The sequence below is a fragment of the Phaenicophaeus curvirostris genome, chromosome 22 (genome assembly GCF_032191515.1).
Source record: "Phaenicophaeus curvirostris isolate KB17595 chromosome 22, BPBGC_Pcur_1.0, whole genome shotgun sequence".
Taxonomy (NCBI): Eukaryota; Metazoa; Chordata; class Aves; order Cuculiformes; family Cuculidae; genus Phaenicophaeus; species Phaenicophaeus curvirostris.
This window is the reverse complement of record NC_091413.1, coordinates 1,728,353-1,747,100: the sequence shown is the minus strand read 5'-3', so window position 1 is coordinate 1,747,100 and position 18,748 is coordinate 1,728,353. Positions and strand designations below refer to the sequence as shown.

The 18,748-nt window shown below is 42.8% G+C and overlaps 2 long non-coding RNA genes across 3 annotated transcripts in view; one reads left to right on the top strand and one right to left on the bottom strand.

Annotated features, from left to right (window-relative positions):
* Positions 1–18,748, bottom strand: part of LOC138730043 (uncharacterized) — a 120,893-nt gene that overhangs the window by 64,966 nt on the left and 37,179 nt on the right. The gene's annotated exons all lie outside the window — the stretch shown is intronic.
* Positions 1,417–13,952, top strand: LOC138730044 (uncharacterized). The gene is made up of 3 exons (XR_011338991.1): positions 1,417–1,566; positions 9,468–9,624; positions 13,361–13,952. It is a non-coding gene; the product is annotated as an uncharacterized lncRNA (long non-coding RNA).

The window sequence follows — 18,748 nt, the reverse complement described above, 5'->3', positions numbered from 1 at the left end:
TGGAAACGTATGTACCAGGAAGAGAGAGGAAGGAAAAAGAGAAAAGAAATCAAAGCACAAAGCGAGTTCATGTCTGTAAATCTTGGTCCATACTGATACGAGGGCTTATTTAGTTTTGCAGCCCTCACCCCTTCACCTCAGGTGCAGGGATTAATGGGGGGCTCCTTTTCCCCTTTTGATTGCGTAAACGAGGAAGCTGTTGACTCACACGGTACTGGACAGACATATGTGCTTCATTATCTGGATTCCTTGTATTGTTTCAGCTTGTCGCTGCTGGCTGGGAACATGCAGCCTTGAGCTGTTCCCATTTTTAAAAAGCCTTTTTTTCTGCCCTGGAATATTGCCAAGTGGAGATTTAAGTACACTATTACTTTTATGGAGGACTATTAAGAGTTATTAGATCCCATTAGAGCAGACTATGCTCTTGAAAAAAAGAATCCTTTCCTTTATTTTTGAACAATCATTTATATTCATTTCAATCTGACAGAATGTTTGCATCAACGCAAACACAGTTAATTAGATCGTAGATCGGTGAGAACAGTTCTTGTTTGTTTTTAAAAAGGGTTTTACTAGTCTCCCCAAATGTCTGTGCTTCACTTATGTGAAGCCTTAAATCAAGTCTGAACCTTCGTGGGTGCTGGGTGTGCTGGGTGTGCTGGGTGTGCTGGTGTGGATGGTGTACGAAGGGTTGGACAGAAGTACCTGGACACTGAATCCCAGCACAATCTGTACCTATTTTCTTATTGAAGTCCTCAGTTCATGGACACTAAAATACCAAGGGAATCTTTATATCAGTAGAAGCAGGATCAGCCCCTACATTACAGCAGCAATATGAACCGATATCATTGGCAGAAGTCACTACCAGTCAGATCTGCACCTAGCATCCCTTCTGGGGTGGCTGTGATCTTTTCAAGACGGGATGAATGCTTGGATTAACTGCTGGTCTGTTCCAAATTCAATTTGTTCCTTCTCCTTTCCTTACAGTTTACATCCAGTTTTCCAAATTCCTGTGCGTTACTAGTTTGTCTCAAATCAGTTTCAAATAAAATGAATGAAACGTCTCAAAGGAGCAAAAAATTATATGTGCTGACACTAAATTTTCTGAAAAATATCGGAGAGATCCGCTCTGACTTTATCCTTCCCTTACAGCAGCATTTGTTGTGAGCAACACTCTCAGTAGCCAGGACCTGTGGGTCTGATCTGCTTAACGTGTAATTTGTATGACCCGCTTTGGGAAGAATGATCCATCTTCCTTGGAAATGCTCCATTTCCCTTCCCAAGACACACTGTGAGGAGATGACTAAATGCTGCCACAGGAGGGAGAAAAACAAACAGGAAAGAATTAAAAGGGCCTCGGATAGGGCTGTAAAGCAAAGGCATAAATTATTCAGCTCTTCCCCTCCCTGAACTCTCCCGCAGCCAGCACATGCACACCACCTCCCTTCGGGATGAGCCTTTGGCACAAACGCTCCATCAAGTTACCGCAGCGGAGCATCACTTGGCACAACGAAGCAGGATACTCCCTAAAGAAAACTTTGAAAGAACTGTGCTGCACGGCTGAACTAGGTAGTGGAGGGGAGGGAGGGAGAAAGCGGGAGGGGGAGAAACATCTTGGCTATGTGGGGAATCACGTTTGAAATGGCATCTCGGCGCATAAAGCAGGTCTAGGATTAGAAGTGATTGTTTAAAAGACACATGTGCTCCCGGAAAACTACCTGTAGGGAGCTCGCACAGGAAAGAATTTGATTCCTTGTTTTTCCTTTCCTTTCAAAGATTGGCTTAACAAAACAATCAGCCACATGGAAAGGCAAAGAGCAGCATTCTGGCATATGCTGTTTGAGTTTTTTCATCATTATTCCTAAGGCATGCTCTCAGGAAGGCAGAGTAGCTATGCCTGACTCATAGCCGTCCCGCCTTAGCTCGGTCCTCTCTTCACTCCATCCTTTGTGGCTTTCAGAGCCCTTCGGTTTTGTCTACACTGGGAAAAGATGTTTTCTTAGCTCAACTGAACTTGTTTAACTAAACAAAAGGCAACACTTGAACAATATTAGGATCATGGTTTATCAGCTTTAGCTCAGTTCAAGAGATGGGATAGAACTAAATGAGGTAAACTGGACTAACTCCTTTGGCTTTTGTCCTCATTAGACAGGATTTAAAGGTTTGCTACAAGTGGCAGACTGAAAAACCTAGGAAGCTTCTGACACAGATCAGGCTGAGCATTAGCAGGACACTTCCACCTCGTCCTGTCTGGAGAGCAGGAGAAGAAGAGAAGCTCGACCTTAGTGAACCATTCAGCCTTAATCCACCCACCCCTCTGTCTAGATACCTGGCTCTCATTACACAGCATTTGGGCACAGCCTGACTGAAAAGCCACAGAGGGAGCAATAATATTTTTCCAGGTGATTACAACATGTACTGGTAAGAGGGTTGAGACCCACTTGACTTCTGTTCTGCTGGAGTCCTAGATCAGTGAATCACTCCACTCTTCCCACAAAGAGGGACAATTAGCCTCGCCTCCACTGTTCATTTTCAGTTTGAAATCTCCTCTTAGCAAATGTACCAATTAGATAATAAATTATTCTTTTTATGCAAGGAATTTTCCATTTTGAGCTTTATCTGTCGCAGGGGTTTAGCACTGTTAAGCTGGTAAATCTGAAAGTCATTGAGAAATTGACTTCCCTGGGCTCTCCTGCAGGACACAAAAGCTTTTTGATTCAGAAAAGCTCTTTGATTTTTGATGAAGCTTGCAAGTATCTGTTGCCACATTAGGATAACTACCTCTACTTGGTTACCAACGATCTTCCTTCTGCCTTCCCATCTCTGCATTACATAAGTTTTCCAGTAAGGCTGCTGAAATAACTTGGCTGCCTTATTGTGTTTGGTTTTACACCTTTGTTACTTTAGATCTTTCTTTGGCAGTTGCACCTACCTACACAGATAATTGCTCTTATTAAAAAGCTCAGTAATGGTCTTAAGTAAGTGTAACCCACTGTTATCAGTACACATCCGTGTACTTTGAATCTCACCACAGGAAATCGAGGTGTATGAGAGTTTTTGGCTTGAGCGCCTTTTCATTTAGTACAAACTGGAAGACTCTGTTTTTAGACTGGAACGACCTCCAGTGTTGAAGAAGTTGGCAGTATTTGCATAACAGAGTACAACTTGACTTGGATTGAAACCCATCCAACATTATCTGAATCAAAACTTCATTTTGTTCGAGTCAATGCTGTATTGGGGGTTCTGCTCAACACAATGCAGCGAAGAGAAGAAAACATTGCCTCTGCTCCAAGAAAACTTGCCTTCTAAACTGGAATGATTCCAGGGTAGCTCATCACATGCAAGCTAGTGAAGTACTTTTCATGGATTACTATAGTTGGGTTTGTAAAACTTGTTTGTAAAAAAGAAGATTTACAAAGCTTGTGATTGTTAGAGGGGTGAGGTTTAGGAGGCTGTTTAAATAGCATAGTAGAGCATTCTGAAAGAGCTTCAGAGAGGAAAAGAAGAATGAACGCAACATGGAAAACAGTTTGAGGAGAAAGAAACAAGCAAGGAGCCTTCAGCAGTCTGCCACACATATTTAACTGATGTTGTGTAGCAAATGGATGCTGATAAGAAGACCCTGAGGAACCTAATTGAAAAGCAGTGGGAAAAGAAAGAAAACAATGACTTAACACAGAGTTCAAGAATAAGATTTGGGAGAGACACAAGGCCTGGAAAGAGTGTTGGATGAAGTGGAAAGAGATAAAAATATATTTATTGTATATTCTAATACAGTCTGGAAGTGAATATATCTGTGTGTACGATGGTATGCATACATGTGACAAGAAACTTGGGTTTGCCTCAGAAAAGATTAAAAAGTTATCATCTAATATGAGACTACAGGAAGATAAAATAAGCTGCAGCAGAAATCCAGCAGGAAAATAACACGGCTGCGAGCAGGCCCACCTCTGCTTTTATCTGTCCCTCAAATCATACAATATAGATTTTTAATGTGGTTAAGCTTCCAATTCTTGCTTTCCTGACTATGTGTGAGCTACAAGGAACGCCATCTGGCCAGGTCAGTTCAGCAGAAGAGGTAGTTTACAGAAACTGGAACAAATATTGGAATAAGAGATGTTCTTTTTTTCCAAGTGAAGGAGGAGAATGGAAATGGAAAAATGTCAGTGAAAAATACCCATGTATATGGCCCAAAATTCAGACCTAAGGAAGTCTGCAATGGATAATCTGGTTGAGACAGCTGTGCCGAAGCTTACCTAACCACGGGCTGACCACACAACTTCCATGATGTCATATTTTGCTCTGATGGGCCATTACATTAGTTTGTTGCTCCAGTCCTTGCTCTTGACACTTATTAAATCTACAGCTTTTGAGCTTGGAGTTGTCAAGGTAGCACTGCATCAGACACCAACAGAGTCTGTGTGGATTTAGGGGAATGGCAGACCCTGCACCTGTTCTTTGGTCTTTTCTTGGCTGTCTTTTCAGGATTTTTTTTTCTAAACACGTTCTAGGATTGCTTCAGTTAACCAAAGGAGTAATTTACTATCTGTAAGCACTGTTCAATACCACATGAAACTAGGAAAGCTGGTTTGTGGACTTGGGCATATGCTTTTCCTCTGCAGCCTTGCAGAAAAGATCCCTCTCAATTTGAAAACAGCAGAGAAAAAGCTTTTAATCTACAATGTTTATATTATGATAAGGCCACAGAAAGGATTCATTCATTGTTACAATAGTCACAAGGATTTCCAAGTGTCTTTCATCCCAGAGGAACCCAGAGTTACCTGTTCCAAATTCACAGTGCGGATACCAGGGATCTCACACAACATTCTGAATCTCAAGCTACTCATAAGACACTTACTGAATACAAATCCCATTTGCCTTTCTTGCAGCAGGCTATCGTAGGATCTTAAGGACTCCAAAATCCTCACAACAGGTCCAACCCTGTTCTGTCTACTTCAAAAAAACTGTTCCCAGGAAATATTTTGAGTCAAGAGAACCAGTGATCCAACTGTCCTTTCAAATGAATCCAAAACAGTTGGTCAAAGGCACGCTTTTGATTGATATTTTGATTATCCACAGTGAAATTTTCTTCAGGGGATCCTCTGAACTTCTCCTTACCCTCACTGAGTTTCTCAATGTCTCTCATTTCTCCTCAACAAGAACAGCCACACCCTCCCTTACATCTAATTCTTCCCACAAATCCAAGCTAAATGTGGAGCATTTGTCCCATACGCTCCTCCACCCACCACCAGCCCTAAAGTCCCAGCGTCTCTTTCCAGAGGCACATCCAGACAACGCAACCTGCTCCCTTACATGGCCAGAGGAGCAGAGGTGCAGTCTTACAGTACTTATTCTTCTTGACAAAGGCCTATTATTTCAAGTCTTTTAATGAAATAAAAACTGACTAGCAACTAAGAGATTGCCTAATAGAATCATAGAATTATAGAATAACCAGGTTGGAAGAGACCCACCGGATCATCAAGTCCAACCATTCCTATCAAACACTAAACCATGTCCCTTAGCACCTCATCCACCCATGCCTTAAACACCTCCAGGGAACGTGACTCAACCCCCTCCCTGGGCAGCCTCTGCCAGGGACCAATGACCCTTTCTGTGAAGAATTTTTTCCTAATGTCCAGCCTAAATCTCCCCTGGTGGAGCTTGAGGCCATTCCCTCTCGTCCTGTCCCCTGTCCCTTGGGAGAAGAGCCCAGCTCCCTCCTCTCCACAACCTCCTCTCAGGTAGTTGGAGAGAGCAATGAGGTCTCCCCTCAGCCTCCTCTTCTCCAGGCTAAACACCCCCAGCTCTCTCAGCCGCTCCTCGTAAGTTGCTTCTTGCTTCCACCAGGAGCCTTGAAATGCAGGTCAGAATCCAGGAAAGACTTTCTGGAAAATGAAGAGAGGCCCAATAAAGTCTCTAAGCCTGGGCAAGTCAATAAACCATCACAGTTGCCTAGAAGGAATTGGCTTTGTCTTAGATAAACTTACAAAAGGCCCTGAAAAAACAGAACTTTTTTAAATGGCAGAGATTAATTTTCTGACTTCAAAGTAGCATTAATGCAGGGCTTGGCTAAGGTTTCCTGCGTGAGCAGTTTCCCCCGGAGCAATGATTTCAGAATCTGCCTTGTTTTAAGGTTGGCATTTGCTGCAGCTGCAGACCTGGAGTATTTTCGATCCCCTCTGAGTGCTGGAACACTATCCAACAATTAAACCGCAACCCAAAAACAATCAAACATCTGTTTGGAGGCAGGCTGCGCAGTGACTGACATTCTCCTGCCAGCATAAACACTGGAGCTGCTGAGTGATTCCTGTCTTTTGTGTATGCGTGTGCATGTAGGCACTGCTTGTGTGTTTCTTTGCTCCTGCAAGCAGTAAGATTTTGTACACGTAGAAGTATTTTTATTGCATTATATGAATGTGCCCATACAGTTTATGTGTGGAAGCGTTTGAACACACATCTTTGGGTGTCAGCTTGGGATTCAGTTATTTGTGTGTTGGAGGTGGTTTTGCAAAATGAGGATGTGGACAGGGAGCCTGGAATCAGGAATGTGTTTGTGCAGGGCTGTGCGGGCTGGTACTTGGTTTTAGTTGGGCAAAAAGAGCATTGTGGCCGCACGCATCTTTACATAAACACAAGTATTTGGAAGTGTGTGAATGTGTGTGTACATACAGAACTGCCGAAAGGGTTTTGATGGACAAATATTCCACACCTGACCTCCAAGCCCTGCCTTTGGACTAATCAGCTCCTTGGGCCACAGGAGCCCAGGAAGGGAGATGGGAGAACTGGAAGGCATTCAGGATTGGGTTCAAAAGAACAGCAAGGTCTGGCCCTGATGTGATCTCAGTCTCTCTGAACCCCCTGCTTTCAAGAACTCTCTTGGGACTATGGCCTCAAGCTCCGCCAGGGGAGATTTAGGCTGGACATTAGGAAAAAAATTTTCACAGAAAGGGTCATTGGGCACTGGAACAGGCTGCCCAGGGAGGGGGTTGATTCACCTTCCCTGGAGGTGTTTAAGGGACAGGTGGACAAGGTGCTAAGGGACATGGTTTAGTGTTTGATAGGAATGGTTGGACTCAATGATCCGGTGGGTCTCTTCCAACCTGGTTATTCTATGATTCTATGGCAAGGAATCCAAGGATAACTTGACTAAAGGACCTTGGGAATAGGGATGGAGTGACGAATCCCGATGATAGGTCTCCCTGCCTAGAGGACAAATTACTCTTTCCTAAAAGCACTTACAGACTCCATGCAGGTAGCTGCTTTTGTCCTATTTTATTTATAGACTCCAAATAACCATGGGCTGTTGATGGTCAGGGTAAAGCAGCAGGCAAATGGCATTCGTGCCCAACAGGAACTCCCGCCCTATACAACTAAGACCAGCTCTCAGAAAACTCAGTTCTTCCCACTCCCAACCAAACAGCTTGTGCTGCTCCCACCAGTCCTCTCTGACTCCCCAGGTCCAGATACTGCTGCTTGTCATTCGGGGTGTCTTTATACCCCCAGCTACATGTGGTCACCACGGTGAGTGCTAGCCATGGCCTGCTTGCCTGAAAACATCAGCATCACGAGTGACAGGATCCATTCAGACATTCTCAAGGCAAACATTGCATGAGATGTGTCCACTTGCCTGGGGGCAACAGAACGCCTCCTCTACAATGTGCAATGCAGTTCTCACTCCTCTCTTTTTCTGACACAAGATCCCTCTGTAGGGTATAACACGATGATCATGACAAGAGGCCCTTCGTCAGCTTTAGCACCTGCTCTGCTTCTAACTCTCATTTTCCCACAAACCCCAAGAAAAATATAAGTGAACGTAAGGAAGCTCTCAGCTGTCTGCCACTTTGTTCATTTCCAAAACAGATGTGAAATAAATCTTGGTCACTCTTCTATTCCTGTCTTGTCTGTCCCTAAATTTTGATGTGAGACCTTAGAACTTTGAACTGTTCCATTAAAATTCATTCCTTATTGGTTGCAGGGGTTTTGAGCCGTATTGGAAAACTTTTTACTTTGTGGATTAACATATTTACCCTCCCGCTAATTAGTCCAAACTTCAGAAAGCCCTGAACTTGAACTTTTGGCTTACTATTTGGCCAACCAATAAATAATGTGAGAAATGTGAAAACAAACAGTAAGATAGAAACTTAATAACTGTGTAATGTCTTTAAAAAAGGGAATGAATGGTATTGAAATTATAACAGGTTAAATCCAGGAGCAACAAAACAAAGCAATACGAAATCTCAGGATGAATCCCAGGGATAATCTATTTGAAGGTGGTAGAACAGTTTCCTGTCAGAAAGGATGAAGAATTAGCCACTCAAACAACTATGGACAAACCACTAAATGCTAGAAATCTTATAGCTGTGTGCAGAAGTTAATGTGATAAAACCAGGCTACAGATGCTCAGTGTGGTTCCCAGAGTCAGGGAGAACAAGTAGCAGCTACATGTGCCACCAGCCATTTGCTTATCAAATCTCTCCGATTTGCCCATACATCCTCAGTCACAACTGTTTGCATTTTTTTTTTTTTGCCCACAACATTCTTTTTAGTCAATAACCTGCAGCAAAAATCTGACACACATTCCTTTTGGCAATAAGTTGTACAAAAGAGCACCCGAGCATTCCTTTGAGAAAGTGGAGGTTATTCAGATCTGGAAAGGTATTTTTCCATGCAGCCTCATCCAGGCTGAAACCAGCAGCTTCCCATACTCTGTCCTGGGGGAAAGAGGGTGTCAAATCCTCACATCTGCCATCCCAGCGCACAGCTGTGAGTTGTTCAGGGAGAACCATCCTTGCCTGCCCAGCTGCCCCTCCATTCACTGTCACTCAACAAGTAACCGTTTCACAGCCCTCACTGGAAACAATAGGACCTTTCAGGAGTGAAATCAGATCTTGACTCTGATAGGAAGGCAGCTGTGAGACACACGAAAGCTTCTGCTTACTGTCTCTTCCTTGTCTCACAAGGTTCATGGCAAAGGAACCTTGAAACATCCACAGCCCCTTTGGAAAGGTCCGTGTTGCAGGAGATCCTACAGGCTGGGTACCCTGCAGAAAGAAGGTCCTAACAACCGGATAGATAGAGGACGGGGAGGGAAATACATGGTAATAGAGAGAACACAAAAAGCAAAAAAACAGGCCATTGGATTTCACAGCTTTTTGGATCCCAGGAGAAGACCCTGGGCTTCATAAACTTGAAGCATTGTTTCTCCCATTACTGATACTTCGCTGCCTCCAGGGCAGAAGGCAGGAGACTTTGACAGTCTGTTACACCATACACCAGTCTGCTCTGAACACCCCCCGAATTCATTAGGGCACTGACTGATTTACAATCCTGGAGGGAAGGGTGTCAGCTGTTATAATAGCGCTGTTATCAATAATCCTAAAATTTCCTTTGCAGGCTTCTTATCTAATCTCTTATCTAAGATCTGAAGAGGTCCAACACTTTTTATAACTTTCCAATTATTTGAATTTCAGGACCTAGCTGCTGCTGATTAAGAAAAACACTGCACCCAGAAGATGGATGGATTTAATTCCTCAGGGTGTGCCAGTGCTGCCAAACAGCACACTTGGAGTTCAGCGTACAAGTACAGCATTGAGAAGCTGGGAAAATGAACCCATGTGGAGCTTCGTGGTAATGTGGCTAGATGTCTTCCAACACCTAAACTCACTTATTTAGAAGCACATCGAGTGTTTACACTTCACTGCAGCCTACAGCATAAATTATTCCGAGAAAAGCAAGTGTAGGGCAAGAGCTGCTGCTCACACAGAGCTATGGACAATAAAAAGGTTGTTTCTTTTTTATTTTAAGGGAATATACAGACTGCTCTTCAGAACGGTACAAACCCAATACACACACTGTTTTATCAGGGACTGGCCAGCCTATGATTGCTTTTTCTCTTTTAAATACACTGAGCTGTTCAATTCCCGTGTAGCAGCACACAATGCGTGCTTGACTAACTAGCCTACAGATTAGCTCCGTGTGACCCTCCCCTACTGCTGTTTCTTCATCTCACCCTTATTCTCACAGTCCCTCTTGCTGTTCCCTTTTTCTGTGATTTCCTGCTCATGTTCTGTGTTCGGTGTGCTCCTTCTTCATTTATTTGTTACACTCACCTGCCTCCACCAGCTAAGCCCCACCTCAGACAAAGGGACAAGGAGAAAACTGAACAGAAGTTTTCCATTTCAGGCAACACCATGACTTTAGCTAGTGGCTTTCTCTTCACCATGAAACGCCTCAGTCCCTTCTTCAGGATGCCTGTTTGCCTACCGTGCCTATGAACATATCACCTTCCCAACAGGGCAGGCTGTAAAGCACAATAGAGCTGGGATTTTGCTGAGGTTTGATAGGAATGGTTGGACTCGATGATCCGGTGGGTCTCTTCCAACCTGTTTTTTCTATGATTCTACAACCCTGCCTGCCCGAGGTTGGTCCCTGGGGCCAGCAGGAAGGTGCCTTGCAGGCTGCAGGCGCAGTTTAAGTCTATACACAAGGGGAAGGAGATGTCAGACTGCGAAAAGAAGGATTTCTGCTGTACCACATGCAAATATCACAGCCATCCAAAGAAACCAAGTGACTATTTCTTCCCTTCAAAGCAAAAACCAAAATACACACTTTTCAATTCAAAATGTTTTACTTTAGACTAAGAAAAATAACGAAAATAAAGCAGACATAAAGTCTCCAAAGACATCTCTGGATTTTTACTCCTGATACTGGAGGCAGCAGGTCTTTAAATCACAAGGTAAGGGTTTGGGTTGTCAGCTCTGAAGCTCAATCCCACTTACGACCCAGGGGAGGAGCTGTTATACAGGATCCCTTCACTGATTCCCATCACGTGAGCAGAGCCTTCTCATCATCCTGTGTTTGAATTGTTACTCCATAGATCAGAATTCCCCATACAAGAGAACTCACAGTCCCTCACACCAGAGAAATAAATGCCCACTTCTTAAACACTTGTTTGAAAGGGGTAGGAAATATGCACTCCAATGAGTGATTTTGATCTTTGTACTGATAGCTGAAGCCTCCTGAAGGCTTCACACTGCCAGTAACACACAAACAAAAAGTTATTCCTCTTTACAAATGATGCCAATCATTTTCTCCCTCAAAAGCTACCTGGCATAGTGGAACTTTTGAGAAGGGAAAAGAGATTTATTTAATAATAAAAAATGAGAGGTGCTGGAATATTTGTTTTGACAAAATAGAGGCTAAATCAATAATATGCATACTTGCTGCTTTAAAGTGGACCATTTCACTATGACAAAAACAATTATGAGACAAAAAATCTTAGAGGAAATAAAAGAAAACTGTGAATAATACTTGCGAACTATATAAAAGCATTTACTTGCTGGAGAAAGAATGGGATCTCACGAGCAGCAAAGAATGTTAAATTAGTTAAGAACAGATAAAACCACTTATAAAACACTGGGGATGCAAAAGTAATCACACAGCTATTTCTACAAAGAGCATAGATGAAATAAGAGAAACTGATAGCAGCTTAAATTAGTTAGGAAGTGTAGAGACTTTAGAACAGAAACAAAAGGAAACAAGGAGAATAATGAACAGCACTTATCACCTGTAAATAAAAAAAATTAACTGCTCTGTAAAGTTTATACAGAAAAAAATGTTGTTCACTGTATCCGAGCAGAGGCTTATCCATTTGGAAGGAATAAGAAGCAGCAAGGGATGAGCTTTTAATGCAAAACCACATTCCGCTTCCAGCACTACTACTGAATCTGAGGCAGGCATGAATAGAGAGAAATTACACAGCAGATCATATTAGATGATGACAACAGTCTTTTCTGGTCTTAACATTCATATATCTATTAATTACTAGGTAGCTAGCCCGACTGTGCTGCTGCTAGCAAAAGTGCAGCTGCATCATTACTGGAAAATGGGACACGCCATGTACACAGATAGTGCTAGCGCTCAGTGTGCTGCCCAAACCCTCGCCACCCTCAGTGCATTCTTCTGCCTTCCCCACTCTGAAAGCTGCACTGAAATCTGCTGAGCTCCACGCTGCACTGGACCAGGGTTTATGCAAAACCTCCGCTCTAATGTCAATTAAGCATAGCACATCTGAAATGCCGCATGCTGTAGCGTGCCCGCTCACAAGAAAACCTCTCTCCGGTGTTGTTCATGACTATACCGTGGTCGGCAGGAGCCTTCTAAGAGCCCTTGAAAACCAGCTTGTCTGTAAGATAGTAATTAACTTCACATGTTATTGCTTTGGCTAGAGTTCATTCTATAGAGTTAGTCCACAAGAGGAGTTTATCTTTGCTCTCCTTAAGCAGCAGCAAGAATGAGGTAGATGAGGAGGTGGTTACTTGATTTGTAAGTGAGGAAGAACTGCAGAGCAATGTGTTCAATAAAGGGGCCATGCTGGGGTCTTAAATACCCTTCCAATAAATGGATTAAATGTGATTTTCAGTTTGTGTAAAAACCCTGCAGTCCTGCTGGTACGTTGTTCTCATTTATTTATCTCCCGAAACCCTTCAGGCTGTTGTCACGGGGTGTGGCTTGGTCTCTGTGATGTGCAAGGTACAAGTGTTGGGGTAGGAGCTGGGCAGTGGACATTACTGAGACATGAAACCAGAAAGGCCTGAACATCTCTCTAGGGACCACAATAAACAGGCAGAAGGCAGATGTGAAAGTGAAATTCTTTAGAGAGTCATGGAATCATTAAGGTTGGAAAAGACCTCTAAGCTCATCCAGTCCAACCATTGTCCTACCACCACCGTGCCTGCTAAACCACGTCCCTAAGCACCATGGCCAAACATTTTTTGAACACCTCTAGGGAGTGAGACTCCACCCCTGCCCTGAGCAGCCAGTTCCATCACACTTTTGTTCCTGTAGAACAGAATCCAATCTCTTTATTTTGAGGAAATAATTTTATATCATTTCCTTGTAACAGAGGAAAAAGTTTTCCTTAGAAAACAAGCCTTTATCTTTTGGCAAATCCACAAACTTCCCAGAGTGCAATAACTCCTAAACAATTTTAGCCTAATTCGTGGAGAAAAACTGGCCTTCCCCACACCACATCCTTACGCCCTGCTCACAGTTCGCTCCATTACACCAGTGAAACCCGACATTGGTCAGGTTTTAACAACCATCTCATCGGGGTTTTTTTATTCTGCTTTCAGCTTTCTGAAACGTTTCCAAGAATACCAGGCAAGGAAATGAAATCTTCATCCCAAGGAAAAGAGTCATTTCTAAAACTGTTAATCTTTCCTTATGACATGTTTTGGAATACAAACATATCCAGAGGGGGTTTATTCAGCAGCGTGCTCTGCCCGTGTAAGCGGGGGTTAGGAGGGTGGTACATGTGTTAACAATAATTCAAACTTCTATTCCCCCTCTTTCGCCACCACAGCTGCTCTTGGTTTCCCTGACGGCCCCACCCAGCGACACTTGGAACGCAGACAGACACACGTACGTATTGCAGGCAGCGATGCTCACTCTGTTATTAGAGAACTGGGCCTCCTTTAGCGTGCAATATTATCATAACAAACCCATGACTACACGCGTTCTAACTGTCACTATTACATTCCAGATATGCTGGAATCAGCAGAATTTGAAAGCAGATCTGGTTTCTACACATCACTTGTGATGAACTTTTGTGTTACAGAGACTGAAGACAATCACACAGCCTCTGGGTAGTCCAGATCCCAGCCGTTCGTAGGTCTGTCCTGCTAGCATGTTCAGGGAAGCTGTTTAGGGGTTCTGTACAACAGAATGGATCGAAGAGTGAAGACAATGGGGACTTAATAAGTTGAATATCAAAGTGCCTTATATGTGAGGAATATTCTCTGCAAAAAGTCTGAAATAAAATCTAAAATTTCATTTCTCAAGACACATTGATACAGATTAAATGGGAAATAGTTGTTGCACGTCCCTTTTCAGTTCTATCTTATGTCTTTCTTTTTTTATTCTAACAAAACATTAGCAAATGCACTTAGTGATTATTGTACATATAAATATGGAAATGGGTAGTAGAAGGATGATTTTAACATATGCATGGGTAAAACCGGCATATCTTACAAAACTTCCCTATAATCAAATTTGAAAAAATTACAGACAACAAAAAGAACTAACAGAGGATGGGATTATTTCAGGTCTGGAGATACTAAGATAATTATTAGACCAAGAAAGCTATTTAATACATCAAAAAGAAGATTGACAAGTGACTTCAATCCAACATGCAAGATGAAAAGATCAGGTAGCAGACAACTCCTGAGCTTCAGAAGAAGAAATGGCTTTAAGCTGAAGCCAGAAACCCTCAAAATTTGCAATACACTATTTAGATGAAGCCCCTCGGAGCTTACCTCCTACCCGAAGAGAGACACATTTCTCCTGAGCCGGATGCTGAAATACAGGTTGATACCCGCTCTTTGAGCCTGACAGACCTTCCTACTGGATAAGACCTTGGTTATAGTCAATAGTTTAGGATTCAGCACTTGGCTGATGGCTCACACTTGCCTGTGTATCCAGGCTTACATTCAAACTTCCTCCTACTACTGTTTCCTCAGCTCAAATCCCCAAAGAAACATCAATGGAGGGAAATCTTTTTTATTCATTCAGAAGGAGAAAGGCTCAAACAACGCTTGCTTTCTGATCGGAAAACCTTTTTGAGACTGAAATTTTTTAAGAAAAGTGGGGTGTCTGTGTTAAATAAAAGGATGAATTTGCCACAGATTTATGTAGCTGTGAAGGGGTCCTCTCTCTGTCAGCTGGGCTGCCTTGTAACTAATTAAGATGCTGTTTGGCCTCAGTGTAATTGCTGCTGTCTGCTGACAGGGCACTTCTGCCAACCAGATGTTTTTTGTTTTGAGGAATGGCTATTTGGTAAAACTGTTCTTCAATCATAAATAGAGGAAGAAACTGTTGCATGGGTTCTGTCTCCCCCCTTAGCAATTTATATTATGGGCAATACAAAAGGTCATGTGTCTTATCTGGTATTTGTGTAAAGGCAACAGCAACAACTTATGCAGCGGTTAAAACTTTACTTTGGTGGATCTTGCAGATCCATTCAATAAGCATTTATTTGTCAGATGGCACAATGGACACACCTCGTGGACCAAGCGTTTGGTGAAAACACATTCGTTAGTGGCAGAAACTATTGTGGTAAGGACGCAGTACAATTACAGCTCTATGGAACTCCAAAGTCTTACAGATGTAATCAACAGTGAAAATTCTGAGATCTGGATGCTTGTCTCATTTTCCTGACCGCCCGTCTTCTTCAGTATTACTTTCTGTATTTCTTGGGTTTGTTCTATGCTGGAAACATGGGATTATTCTCTCTCATAAGATCTTTAGTTTCCAGGGCACAACTTCCATATGTGCAAAAGCCATACAGAATATCAACTAAATATTGACAAATGCTACTAGACGAACTAATAGGTAAAAAGAATCTCAGGCACTGGATGACTCTACATTTTAAAACCAACCAGGGCATGTTAAAAATTCACTAGCAGCTGGCTTTGGCAGTATAAATTCTTTGGCTGTCCAGGCAAATTACACATGGATGCGTGCTGCTGGTTGTTGGAGATACCCATCCCCACAGGAGGCACGACACACTGGCAGACACAGAGCTTGAGCAAATTCCCATTTGCACAAACCCATATAATGCCAGAAAATTTAACCAACAGGACCTTCTTCTGTAAGTGCAAGACCATGCGCATGCACACAGTAACACAGCCTTTCACAGAGAACCGTAACATTACACAGGATGATCATAGGAATATTCAGGTGTCAGATAAGAATGACCACCAGTTCCTGACTTGGTAGTCAAACCTTTTAGCCTATACACCAGGCATGCAGAAAGTATCATGGGCATCAGCAACCTCCCAAGACTCTATATCCAACTAGCGTACTGACAGATGTGCTTTAGAATGTCTTATCATTTACAAAGAAGACTCAAAAATCTACCATCCCGACACCAGTATTTCCCCCCTATAAATCAGTAGTACTGAAAAATGACAAGTGACAAATGACCAGCTTTCTAATGAAATCTGAGGAAAGGATCCATTCCGCTTGCCTAGATTCTGATTCATCCAATATCTTCCTAGTGGACAGTGCACACAGGTATAAACCTCTGGCCTGTGCTTTGCAGAGAGTCAAACCAGATGATGACAAACGGGTCCTGTAGGTACAGATTTATACAGGTGAGTTTCAGAGCCACATTTACTACAGCAAAAGGCAAGGTACTAAATAAATGTACAGCAGGTAAACTATGTCTGTCTGCAATGTCCGAGTACCGTGAGTCTGCAGTAAGGGAAGCAGAAACTGACCCTCCAGCAAGGAAATCCTGAGTATTAGCCTGAAGTTGGGAGCAGAGTTTGCTGACTGAGACACAAAGCGAGCTCATTTGAAGTATTTCCAGAATGATCTTCATAAAGCATGTCACCTGCCTAACAGCATCTGAAGAGCCACAAACGCAGCCAACAGCTCAGAGATAGGAACCCCACCGAGTCTGGGCGAAGTTGTTAGCAATGGGGAGAGCAACGTTTGCACTAGAGGAGAGGATGGAATTCATGAGATGCGAGATGACAGTTCCTATTCCTGACAAGGAGAAGCCAGTAAAATGGGGGCTTTGTTTGTTTGTTCATTTGCTATAAAGACCTTAAAGCAAAATAAACACTGAAAATTGAGAAATAGCTGACAGTGATGAACTCTGGTAAATCCAACTTCTTTTACAAGGGAATACCAAAGCAGATTTTAAACATTTGGCAGTTTATCAGAAGCCAGGGAAGATTAAATATGTGAGTGAAAAATCAGGCCAAGAAACCAAAACCAGCTTTTCACAGCGAAAGAAAGCCAAGGAGGAACAGTCTAAAAAGCACTTGGAAAGAAATACTACGATCATTCCACTCTTAGGAAATAGATCACTGAAGCAAGAGGAATTTGAATTCCTTTTGGAAGTGTGCAGGTATTTATGAAGGTACTTAGAAGATATAGTGTGAGTGTGGAAGCACCGACAGGATCAAGGCTGTCAAAGAGAGCAGGGGTCCTCAGAAACAATGAGTGCACACGTACTCCCACTGCTGCTACGGCTCGTTTTGCTCACCAACAGCACAAAGACAGGAGATGGTTTATACAAAAGTCACCAACGTGGAATGCCTGATGGACGTTTCCAACCTCCTTGTATGATTCGGCAAATCTGTGTCAAAGTTCCAAACAGCTGAAATAATTCTGAGCTCCAGCACTGGCTCTGCTACCGACTCCCTCAGACGAACCCTGCTGCATCTCCTGTGCTGCTTTCACAATTCTAAAGCTACACAACACTCCTTTATACAGACCCAAATAACTCACCTGATCGACAGTGCACTGATGATAAGAACTGCAACTTGAAGGTTGAGTATTATTTTTTTCGGGGTGGGATCCTGTGTGGGGCAGTTCCTATGGGTATTTAAATCTGCGCTTAACTTGACTGTGCATACCTGGCTTTTTGTAGGTTGCTAAAATGGTGAACATCACGTTTTAAAAGTGTATGCACATGTAGGTGAAGGAGAAAAGGATAGCAATAGGTTTTCCAAGGTACTAGCAATAAGATTAGTAAATGACTTCAGAAAAGCTCACATAAGAAAACAGCTCCCATACGAACTGGCCTGTATCTCAATACCTCTTTGTAACTGCTATCTCAAAGCTGAAGAAAAGGTACTTTGAGGTGGTGTTCAAGGCCAGGATGGATGAGACTTTGAGCCCCTGATCCAGTGGGAGGTGTCCTTGACCATGGCAGGGGGTTGGAGCTGGATGGAGTTTAAGGTCTCTTCCAACCTAAACCATGATTCTATGGAGTATCACTGTACTTCTATTTTAATTGATTTTTATTAAGCAACTGCAGGCTAACATCTCCTGCTCCCAGGATAAGCCAAGTAACAGAGTAAACCTCCCAGCATCTCATAGCTGGAGAACTTCAACCAGCACAGCACAAAGAAAATTACCAGCTAAAGAAACAGAAGGAAATGTGGGAGAGTGAAAAGAGATAATTTTTAAAACACAGTTTTCAGGGACATTAATAGTTGCAGGGGTCTCTTCTCCGTGTGGGACATTTCCAATAAAGCTGTTCCTTCCTTATCAGTGAAACCCAACTATACACCTCAGCTCATTCTCTCTTCCCAGGAACACAAAACAGTTCAGAATCCCCAGACATCCTCTCCAGAAATATTGAGAGTTGTGTTCCATCTACATTCCAACACTTTTATAGGCCAACCACAAAGAGGGCAGAATTGCAACAGAGTTGAGTCTGGGGCAGCAAAAATTCTCTGTGTGGAAAGAATATACATGAGGACTGCACTGAAAGCAGCGTGAAAGAGATTGTTATCACAAATTGGTACAGCATGTTGCACTCTGAAAATAACAACTGAGTAATCTCAACTAAGTGAACACTGGCCTCTCTAGCAGGAAAGGCACCCAAAGAGTGTTTAGACTGAACAGACAGGGTGTTATTAAAAAGAGGCCAGTCTTTCTTGCTGTGGTATCCCATCCACAGGAACTTTGATTAGGAAAGGCTTCCTTCTGGGTGCAACAAAGAACAAAATATTCATTACCACTTGAGCTTATTGAAGAAGTGACAGCGTGAAAAGTTTGGGTTTCCAGCTCAGTATTCAATTCCAAATGTAACAAACATGTTCCATTTCCTACATTCCCATGGAAATGCCGAAGCCCACAGGCTATTTCACTCTGTTTCAAACATTTGTGTTTGAAGTTAAGAAGTGTTTGCCTTCCCCTTCAGTGGTGGGTGATCCCTGCATACTTCTCA